Source organism: Trichechus manatus, unplaced genomic scaffold (genome assembly GCF_000243295.1).
Source record: "Trichechus manatus latirostris isolate Lorelei unplaced genomic scaffold, TriManLat1.0 scaffold00256, whole genome shotgun sequence".
Classification (NCBI taxonomy): Eukaryota; Metazoa; Chordata; class Mammalia; order Sirenia; family Trichechidae; genus Trichechus; species Trichechus manatus.
In genome coordinates this window covers 1,816,496-1,828,435 of record NW_004444192.1, presented here as the reverse complement: position 1 = coordinate 1,828,435, position 11,940 = coordinate 1,816,496, and positions in this window count along the sequence as shown.

Here is an 11,940-nt window from a genome sequence, read left to right as displayed (position 1 = left end):
ATGTCATAAAACAATATGTGTACTACTGTTTCATGAGAAACTATTTGTTCTGTAAGCCTTCACCTGAAGTACAATAAAATATATATAAAAAATAAAAAAGAATGTGTGTCAACTTGGCTGGGCCATGATTCTCAGGGTTTTGGCAGTCATATAATGTTATAATCATTTGAAAATGGACAGGTGCAGCAGTACAGCCCCTTTCTAGGACTCCCTGAAGGACAGTGGTGAAGGGAAATCCTTCTTTCAAGCAGTGCACTGGGTTGTTCACTTTGCTTGGAAGGAGAAATGGCCAGATGTGTGACTGTACACTGATTCATGGGCTGTGGCCAATGGCTTGGCTGGATGGTCAGGGACTTGGAAGGAATGTGACTGGAAAATTGGAGGCAAGGATTTACGGGGAAGAGGTATGTGGATAGACCTCTCTGAATGGGCCAAAAAAGTGAAGATATTTGTGTCTCATGTGAATGCTCACAAAAGGGTGAGCTTAGCAGAGGAGGATTTTAATAATTAAGCAGATAAGATGACGAATTCTGTGGAAACCACTCATCCTCTTTCCCAACTACTCCTGCCGTTGCTCAATGGGCTCATGAACAAAATGGCCATGGTGGCAGGGATGGAGGTTATGCGTGGGCCCAGCAACATGGACTTCCACTCACCAAGGCTGACTTGGCTACAGCCACTGCTAAGTGCCCAATCTGCCAGCAGCAGAGACCCACACTGAGTCCCCAATACAGTACCATTCCTGGAGGTGATCAGCCAGCAAGCTGGTGACAAGTTGATTACATTGGACCACTTCCATCATGGAAAGGGCAGCATTTTGTCCTTACTGGAATAGACACTCTGGATATGCATTTGCCTTCCCTGCATGCAATGCTTCTGCCAAAACTACCATCCGTTGACTTACAGAATGCCTTATCCACTGTCATGGTATCCCACACAGCATTGCCTCAGATCAAGGGACTCACTTCATAGCAAGTGAAGTGTGGCAATGCAATGGGCCCATGCTCATGGAATTCACTGGTCTGACCATGTTCCCCATCATCCTGAAGAGCTGGTTTGATAGAACGATGGAATCGCCTTCTAAAGACACAAACGCAGTACCAGCTGTGTGGGAATATCTTGCAGGGTTGGGGCAATGTTCTCCAGGAGGCTGTATATGCTCTAAACCAGTGTCCAATATATGGTGCTGTTTCTCCCATAACCAGGATTCATGGGCCCAAGAATCAAGGGGTGGAAATGGGAGTGGCATCACTCACTATTACCCCTACTAACCCACTTGCAAGATTTTTGCTTCTTGTCCCTGTGACCTTATGCTGTGTAGGTCTAGAGGTCTTCGTTCCAAGGAGAGGAATCCTCCCACCTGGAGACACATCAATGATTCCATTTAACTGGAAACTAAGAATGCTACCTGGCCACTTTGGGCTTCTTATGCCTCTGGATCAACAGGCAAAGAAGAGTTACCATACTGGCTAGTGTGATTGATCCTGATTACCAAGAAGGAATTGGACTGGTATTACATAATGGAAGTAAAGAAGAGTATGTCTAGAGTGCAGGAGATCTCTTAGGGCATCTCTTGGTACTATTAAGCCCTGTGATTAAAGTCAATGGAAAACTACAGCAACCCAGTTCTGACATGACTGCTAATGGTCCAGACCCTTCAGGAATGAAAGTTTGGATCACTCCACCAAGCAAACAACCATGACCAGCTGAGGTGCTTGCTGAGGGCAAAGGAATACCAAATAGGTGGTGGAAGAAGGTAGTTCTAAATACCAGTTACGGCCATGTGAACAGTTGCAGAAACAAGGACTGTAATTGTTATGAGTATTTTTGTTTTGTATGTGTGCACCAGATATTTTCGTTTTCTTCACTTATAAAATATAAGATGTAAACAGGGCTAGTGCATTCTGGGTTGTATGTGTGTTCATTGTATTATGTTAGGCACAAGTATACTTCATAGTTGTCTTTATTCATAGATTATGTATGGTTTAAAGAGATGTCTACAGGTGCCAAGTTGACAACGGGTCGACTATGATGGTTAAGATTGTGTGTCAACTTGGTTGGGCCATGATTCTCAGTGTTTTGGCAGTCGTATAATGTTATGATCGCTTCCCTGTTGAGATTTGATACGTGATCACCTCTATGATGAGATCTGCTGTGAGTAGCCAATCAGCTGAAAGGGAGTTTCCTTGGGCGTGCAGTCTGCATCTGAATATAAGCAGATGTTCTGGCTTTTGCCTGCCGTGGATCCTATGGCTGTCTCCTGTTCATCTGAACTCCAGCTCTTGGGGCTTGAGCTAGCAGCTTACCTTCGGTCTTGCCTGCCAATCTTGGGATTCATTGATGTTCAAGCCTGTGAGCAAGAGCCTTGCTCTCTGACCTGCTGATCTTGGGTTGACAAGTCCCTGCCGCTATGTGAATCAGACAGAAGTCTTGTGGTCTTGCCTGCGGATCTTGGGATTCATCAATCTTCACAGCCTGTGGGCAAAAGGTCTGCTCTCTGACCTGCCAATGTTGGGTTCACTAGTCCCTGATGCTACATGGATCAGGAGAAGCCTCTATCCTGATCCATGGACTTGGGACATTCCACCCTCTACAATGGCATGAGCCATTTCCTTGATATTAAGCTCTCTGTATATATATTTATACACAGTACAGGTTTTGCTTCTCTACAAAATCCAGCCTAAGACACTGTACACATGGACCTCACTGGACGAAATGCACAGGAATCAAATCAACTACATGTTGGAAAGAGACTACAGAAAACCTCAATACAATCAGTCAGAACAAGACCAGAGGCGGACTGTGGAACAGATCATCAATTGTTCATATACAAATTCAAGTTGAAGTTGAAGAAAGTTAAACAAGTCCACAAGAGCCAAAGTACGACCTTGAGTACATCTCACCTGAATTTAGAGACCATTTCAAGAATAGATTTGACACACTAAACACGAATGACTGAGGACCAGAGGAGTTGTGGAATGACATCGAGGACATTATACATGAAGAAAGCTAAGGGTCTTTAAAAAGACAGGAAAGAAAGAAAAGACCAAAATGAATGTCAGAAGAGACTCTGAAACTTGTTCTTGAATGTGAAGCAGCTAAAGTGAAAGGAAGAAATGATGAAATAAAAGAGGTGAACAGAAGATTTCAAAAGGGCAACCTGAGAAGACAAACTAACGTATTGTTATGAAATGTGCAAAGACTCAAAATTAGAAAACCAAAAGGGAATAACACTCTCAGCATTTCTCAAGCTGAAAGAACTAAAGAAAAATTCAAGCCTCGAGTTACAATAGTGAAAGATTGTATGGGGAAAATATTAAACAACACAGGAAGCATCAAAAGATGGAAAGAATACACAGAGTCACTGTACCAAAAAGAATTGGTAGACATTCAACCATTTCTTGTTGAAAAACAAGGCTCCAGAAATTGACAGAAAACCAATTGAGATGTTTCAACAAATGGATGCAGTGCTGGAAGTGCTCACTTGTCTATACTAAAAAATTTGGAATACAGCTACCTAGCCAACATGCTGGAAGAGATCCATGTTTGTGCCCATTTCAAAGAAATGGTGCAAAGAAAGGTGATCCATCAGAATGCAGAAAGTATCAAACAATGTCATTGACATGGATTGAATTACGTCCCCCCAAAAATGTGTGTATCAGTTTGGCTGGACCATAATTCCCAGAATTGTGTGGTTGGCCTCCATTTTGTGATTGTAATTTTATGTTAAAGAGGATTAGGTGGGATTGTAACACCACCCTTACCCAGGTCACATCCCTGATCTTAATGTAAAGGGAGTTTCCCTGGGGTGTGGCCTGCACCACCTTTTATCCCTCAAGAGATAAAAGGAAAGGGAAGCAAGCAGAGAGTTTGGGGGACCTCATACCATCAAGAAAGCAGTGCCGGGAGCAAAGTGCGTCCTTTGGACCGGGGTGCCTGCGCCAAGAAGCGCCTAGTCTGGGGGAACATTGATGAGAAGCCAAGAGAGAGGGAAAGCCTTCCCCTGGAGCTGACACCAAATTTGGACTTTTAGCTACTGTAAGGAAATAAACTTCTCTTTGTTAAAACCATCCACTTGTGGTATTTCTGTTATAGCAGCAGTAGATGACTAAGTCCTTAATATCACACACTAGTAAAATTTTGCTGAAGCTCACTCAAAAGCGGTTACAGCAGTACATTGACAGGGAACTTCCAGAAATTCAAGCCAGATTCAAAAGAGGACATGGAAAGAGGGATATCATTCCTGATATCAGATGGATCTTGGCTGAAAGCAGAGAATACCAGAAAGATGTTTACCTGTGTTTTATTGACTATACAAAGGCATAGACTACGCAGATCATAACAAATTATGAATAACATTATGAAGAATGGGAATCCCAGAACACTTAATTGTTCTCATGAGGAACCTGTACCTAGACTAATTGGCAATTGTTGAAACAGAACAAGAGGATACTGTGTGGTTTAAAATCAGGAAGAGTATATGTCCTGGTTTTATCCTTTCACCATACTTATTCAGTCTGTATGCTGTGCAAATAATCTGATAAACTGGACTGTATGAAGAAGAACATGACATCAGGATTGGAGGAAGACTCGTTAACAACCTGCGATATGTAGATGACAAAACCTTGCTTACCGAAATCGAAGAAACTTGAAGAAGTTACTCATGAAGATCAAAGATTACAGCCTTCAGTATGGATTACACCTCAACATAAAGAAAACAAAAGTTCTCACAACTGGACCAACAAGCCATATTATGATAAATGGAAAAGATTGAAGTCATCAAGGATTTGATTTTACTTGGAACCATAATTAACACTCATTGAAGCAGCAGTCAAGAAATCAAATAATATATTGCATTGGGTAAATCTGCTGCAAAAGACCTCTTTAAAGTGTTAAAAAGCAAAGATGTCACTTGAGGACTAAGGGTGTGCCTAACCCCTGCCATGGTGTTTTCAGTCACCTCATATGCATACAGAAGATGGACAATGAATAAGGAAGACTGAAGAAGAATTGATGCCTTTGAATTGTGGTGTTGGCAAAGAATATTGAATATACCATGGACTGCCAGAAGAATGAACAATTCTGTCTTGGAAGAAGTACAGCCAGAACACTCATTACAAGCAAGGATGGCGAGATTTAGTCTCACATACTTTGGACATGTTGCCAGGTGGGAACAGTCCCTGGAGAAGGACGTCATGGTTGGTAAAGCAGATGGTCAGTGAAAAAGAGGAAGACCGTCAACGAGATGGATTGACACAGTGGCTGCAACAATGGGCTCGAGCATAGCAACGATTGTAAGAATGGTGCAGGACCAGGCAGTGTTTCATTTTGTTGCACATATGAGTCGGAATCAACTCAACAGCACTTAACAACAACAAATAGGAAAAATATCTTCAAGTATTTCTTCATCTCTGAATGAAACTGAGTACCACACCAGGTTAAAAATAAGAAGAAAGACTGTCAGGGTAATAATCTCACATTTCTTGAAAAAAAACTAAAAATGCATTGTCACCTAAATTATTTAAGCAAGTGCCCATGCATATTTTGTTTGATTACAAAGACACTTTGAAAAGTATGTTTGCTACAGCTAAGTTGTGTGAATGTGAAAATTCTAATGTAAGCTTTCAATGTGACAATTACTGCTTCATCATAGAGGTACCTTTAGTGAACTAATGGCTGATCTTTGGCAGTAGTCTAAAGAAGATGATAAGAAGGTGATGTGGCTAAAGAAAAAAATGACTAAGACTTTCTACATGCTGGTTGTAAATAAAATTTTAGAGGTATGGTCATTGAACCACCACCAACAACAAAAACCCATTGCCATGGAATCAATTCCAACTCATAGCGGCCCTAAAGGACAGAGTACAACTGCCCCAAAGGGATTTCAAGGAGCGGCTGGTGGATTTGAACTGCCAACCTTTTGGTTAGCAGCCGAGCTCTTAACCACTATGCCACCAGGGCTCCATTAATATATCATTCGGTGAAAGTAACATTAAAGTAATTAAAATGTAATTACTTAAAGAGTAATTAAAGTGAAATATGGAGCAGAGCAATATTTAGATATTTTAAGCAATAATTCTAAGATAACCAATTCTTACCCCAAAAAACTTCCTTTAAATTTTAAATTCTATGCCAATATTCTTGCAAATTGGGGGTACTGAGTTTACTTGTCAGAAGGGCAAGAAAGCAAACAAGGAGAAAAAGAATAATATCTGTTACATAAAAAATTATAAAACATTACTGTTACCGAACGCAATGAGTTCGCTGCTTGTACTCTTCTTAAGAATTGCTAAGAGTCAAGTGGATTTAAAGCAAGGCATAGGATTAAGGAGACTGGGGGATCGCTCCCAAAGCACTGTCTTAGCAAACAAATAGCTGGAAAAAGTTTTGTACTCTGCCAGAAAGGGGAAGTTATACATATTCATTAGTTTCATACCTATTCAAAAGGGGGTTGGGCTAGGATTTGGCCCAGAAGTGGCTGATGAACTTCTTGCTTCTGAAATGAGCTCGGTCACCGCTCGATGACATAGTCCGGTGATTTTGGTTCCTTGGCATGGGTCTTTTGGTTCCTAGACAATACTTATTACGGGATGAGGCCATCTGGTGGTCAACCTGGTCTCTCACCGTGCATGCCCAGGATTCTAGTTTTAATTGTTGATCTGAAAGACAGCTGAAAGCGGAAAGATTAGGAGGAAGCAGCTTAAACTTTAACGGGAGTGAGATAAGCAATGTTTTGTGATTGACAGCATTCTTCTTTCAGAAAAATTTTTAACTCATGTAAGTTGTTGCTTAAGGCCTTTTCTGCCTCTAGCTGGTCTCATTACCGCTTGGAGTTTACGTGAAGTTTAAATCAAGGGAGATGTTTTCATACAACGTAACGCTACATTTTCTCGAATAATGAATAACACAGGAAAGTTTGAGAAATGGATAGGCACTCTCAAAAGATCATGAAGATAACAGTAGCCAAATGAGTTTACAAATAACAAGGAGTCATTTCTCCCCTATAAGAATCTGAGTTTTTAGAAAATACCAAAAGGATTAAAAAGCCAACCAATCAGCCTGATAAAGAAATAACCTGACAATCAAGTACATGAAAGGCTCTAAGAAGTAAAAATAATGCTATTAGCTTTGGAAGCTGAAACAGTATATGGAATTGAAGAAATGCTTACATGAAAATATAAATTGAACAGAAGAAACAATCTAAGAAAATATAGAGAAATAAATGAACACTAAGCTCAGTATCAGGTTTTATCAGCAAAGGTTATGTTCTTTTTTTCTAAAAAAAGAATTTTTCATGGACTATAAATACATTTTTTATTCTTCCTCCAACTCAACCAGGCATACTGCTGTTTCCTAAAAATTAAAGAGAATATATAAAATGAAAATCAAGCCATAAGGTGTAATGGAAAGTACCTATGACTCATAACCTTTTATTTCATAACAGATCTTACTTTTAAGATCCAAAACTTTATATTTGATAATGTACTTGATACTGCTTTTTGAACGACTCAAAAGTACTAAAACGACATTTCTAGTCCTCTTCCAAGGTTTTCTGCATCAGTTAATTGTGCTACTGTCCATTCTGTTATGCGAATTAGAAACCTAAAGTTGACTTTGACAACTAATTCCTTCTTCTTCACCTATCTGTTCATTCATCAACAAAATCCTGCTGCTTATACATCTTTTAAATTCTTCCATTCCTCCATCTGCCTCACCACCATCCAGTACAAACTAACACCAAGGGTTACTATAATAGCCTCCAAACTGGTCTCCTATATATATTCAGAGCCGTCTCCCATACATTCTCCATCCTCTTACCAGACTTACCTTTTTGAAACGCAAGTATGATCATATCACCACCTCTTCCCTTACTCTTTCAATTTTTTTTTTTTTGGTTTCCCATTCCCTTTAAGGCATAGTCAAATATTGTTGCCATAGACTACAGATCCTGCATAGTCTATTCCTTAACTACCAATCCAGCTTCATCTGACACAGAGCTACCCCTCACTCTGTCTTCCAAAATTACAGCAGTGACTCTGGAATGTGACCTCTCCACAAGCCTCTGCTTTGCTTAGAATGCTGTCTCCTGTATTAACCCTCAGCACCTCATGTTACTATCCCTTTCACCTAGTCAACTCTTACAATTCCATGAGATCACAGACAAATCTTGTTTCTTCAGGGAAACCTTCCAAATTATTTATTACATGTTGTCATGGATTGAACTGTGTCCCCTAAAAATATGTCAACTTGGTCAGACCATGGTTCTCAGTATTGTGTGGTTGTTCACCATTTCATGATTGTAATTTTATGTTAAAGAGGTTTAGGGTGGGGTTGTATCACCCTTACTAAGGTCACATCCCTGATCCAATGTAACGTGAGTTTCCCTGGGATGTAGCCTGCATCATCTTTTATCTTACAAGAGATAAAAGGAAAGGGAAGCAAGAAGCAAATGGGGACCTCATACCACCAAGAAAGCAGCACCGGAAGCAGAGCATGTCCTTCGGATCCAAGGTCCCTGAGCCTGAGAAGCTCCTCCACCAGGGGAAGATTGATGACAAGGACCTTCCTCCAGAGCTGACAGAGAAAGCCTTCCCCTAAGGCTAATGCCCTGAATTTGGGCTTGTAGCCTACTAGACTGTGAGAGAATAAATTTCTCTTTGTTAAAGCCTTCCACTTGTGGTATTTATGTTACAGCAGCACTAAATGACTAAAACATTTAGCTCTCCCTCTATGCGTCTCCTTCACAGTTAACACAATTGCAATTTTACATATTAATGTAGACTCTGAACTCCATGAGGAAATTAACTTTTTCATCAGTTTTGTTTGTTGGATGTTTGTTTTGTTCACCGTCGTATCACCTATGCCTAATAGAATGTACACTACATAGTAGATGCTCAGGAAGTGCCCGTTGAGTGTATGAATAAATAATTAAAAGAAAATGGGAAAGGAAAAAAGATTTGAGCCCTTGAGCCCAATTTCCTCAGTTACATCTCCTCCACTCCTGCTTGATTGCCAGGAGTCTCATTCAGCAACTCATTAAACGGGGCAAATCAGTTAATAATCTATATAATCCATTAAATAAAAGCTGTTTGGTGTTAGATTTGATTATTTCCATGGTTCTTTCCAGCTTTTATTCTTTAATTCTTGGAATTTACTAAAAGAAGTACCAGTGTATTTAGAAAGGCAATTTTAATACCAATATTGATACTGTAAAATGTATGAATTCAGAAAATGTTTGGTGGTAACTAAAGCATAAATGTGTACTTAACAAGAGTCTTTCTATAACAAAATACTAAATACTAACTGTGGTTAAATTTGTGGATGATTTCATTTATAGAGGATCATGTCATGTGTAGCATATGGGCAGGATCACGGCCAACAACCGTTTTAACAAGAAATCATCCCATTAGCCCATGTTTATTTAATTTATACCAATATGTATAAGATGATTTTTAAAAAATTATTTATATTAAGAAGTAAGGCTTTTAAAATTATCCTAAACAAAAGACAGATGATATTAGTTAAAATATTTTTATCTGTATTGAGAAGGGTAGCACTTACAGTTAGTCTAAATAAAGCAATTAATTGTCAAACCAAAAATAATTTACTTGATACACATTATTGTCAGTCATATTTAGTCTGGGACTGTTTTGTTGTTGTTGTTGTTGTCGTTGTTAGGTGCTGTCAAGTGGGTTCTGACTCATAGCGGCCCCATGTACAAAAGAATGAAACACTGCCCAGTCCTGCACCATCCTCACAATCATTTTTATGCTTGAGCCCATCGTTGCAGTCACTGTCAATTCATCTCATTGAGGGACTATTTTAGATATAAATAATTAAGGGAGAACTACATATAAAAGTTTTGTTAGCTCTAATTTAATTTAATGCTGATGATGCAATGTGATGCTATAAAATTCTAGAAACAGACTTTGAGGTTATTGTAATAGAAATATTACTTGAGTACACACTTACTAAGTGACTACTACACATATATACAGTTTATACCTTAACTTGCTTATTCTTGTATAACTGTCAAATCACTAAAGGGAAGCAGAGGGATTTGCTTTTTATTTAATCTTCTTTTTCATGGTCTCTAAATACTTTATATAGGAAAAGATATGTCTAGAAATTGTCCTTTACTCATTATTGCTGTCCCTGATTTTCCCACTAAGCTTTCAATATTTCTCATTTTAACATTCTACTGGGAGTTTTAAAAAAACAAATGAGTCCAGAAGTCTGGGAGGAAAAAAAAGTTTTATTACTGATGTTTCACTTGATTCTTACTAGGCTATATCCTGTCAGCAATGAATTCTTAGTGTAATTACTGTGTTTTTAAGTAATTTTTCCAATGAAATTTTTAGGAAAAATCTAAGAAGACATAGAGAAATAAATCCACATTAAGCTCAAAATCAGATTTTATTTGCAAAAATTCTGTTCTTTTTTTATAGAAAAAGAAAGTTTTAATGGAATTTTTCCAAGGAATACGATATTACCCTCTATTTTCCTGATTCTTATGTTCTACTAATTTTTCAGTATCTACAGTCTTCCTGTCACAAATTTGCTTTTGTTGACTCTCTATGAGAATTTGTTTCCTTTTATTTAGTCATTTTGTGTATTGAAATTGAACAATTTCATAGTGAATACAATCCTATGGTCCTCACAACCTCTTCTACATCCAGAAAGTATTTTGAATAAATGCAAATATGCAAAACTGATTCTTCTACATAGGGACATTTTCTTATACGAAGGACACCATTAACTTCATTGGGCATTAAAGTTTATTCTTGCTCCAGGGTAGGAAAAGACAATTAATAGAAGGAATGTAAATAATGAAACAAAAAGCCTGGAGTACCTCCCTTAATCTATGTGCATGTTCTTTCAGTTACTTTCTGGATTTCATGTCACTTACATTTAAGACCTAGACCCTCGGTGGTGCAAACAGTTAATGGATATTGTAGATTCTCAGATGGAATAGTTTTAACATTGATTTTTGTTTCCTTCCTGACATTCTTTACAATGTATACAGACCTAGACAATTATCACAGATTTTGACTTGACATTACTCTTGACATTCATTACTAATGAACCCTAGGGTCAGATACGATAAGATTTACTGAGAACTGACAAGCAAAGGAATAGTAGAGGCCACAGAATCACCTGGCCTTAATTTGTTATTTTATAAAGAGACATGCCTTGATCCTCTATGCTGCACTGCAGTGTAAAAATTCCAGTAGAAGGAACTCTGCCTGCACCCCATTTTAGATATTTACAAACTAGGCTAAGAGTGGGTATGATTACCTAGTTTTCAAGGTAGCAAAAAGACTTCCTGGCCCTGTATATTATCTAGAAAAGTCTCAGGAACTCAGCTAGAGAGTTTGGATACCAGCCTGGACCATATTAGCAAGGGTCTCACTGTACTTCTTGAGCTGGCTCAGTAAAGCCAAACCACTTTGCCAAGCCTCAGGGAAAGGAGGAGGGAACACGGCGAAGGTTTGTCTCTACCCAACTATTAATAAATGCAGATGCAAGACTTATTTTTAAATGGTAATATGCAGATCTATGCTTTAAAAGGAGCCCTGGTGGCTCAGTGGTTAAAGCATTCTACTGCTAACTGAATGGTAAGCAGTTCGAATCCACCAGCCGCTCCTTGGAAACGCTATGGGGCAGTTTACTCTGTCCTATAGGGTTGCTATGAGTTAGAATTGACTCAATGGCAACAGATTTGTTTTGTTTTTGGTATGGTTTAAAAAAATGTAAGATCAATTTTAGAGTTCTGGCAAAATGGCGCTCTAGGCAGAAGCACCACGCCATCCCTCCACAGCAAAGATTTGGAAAACTAAGCTGAACAGAGAATACAACAATCCTGAAAACCTAAAACATCAAATGAAGAGATAAAGAACTCAGCCAAGCACCAAATGGAGTGAGAAAACTGACAGAGAA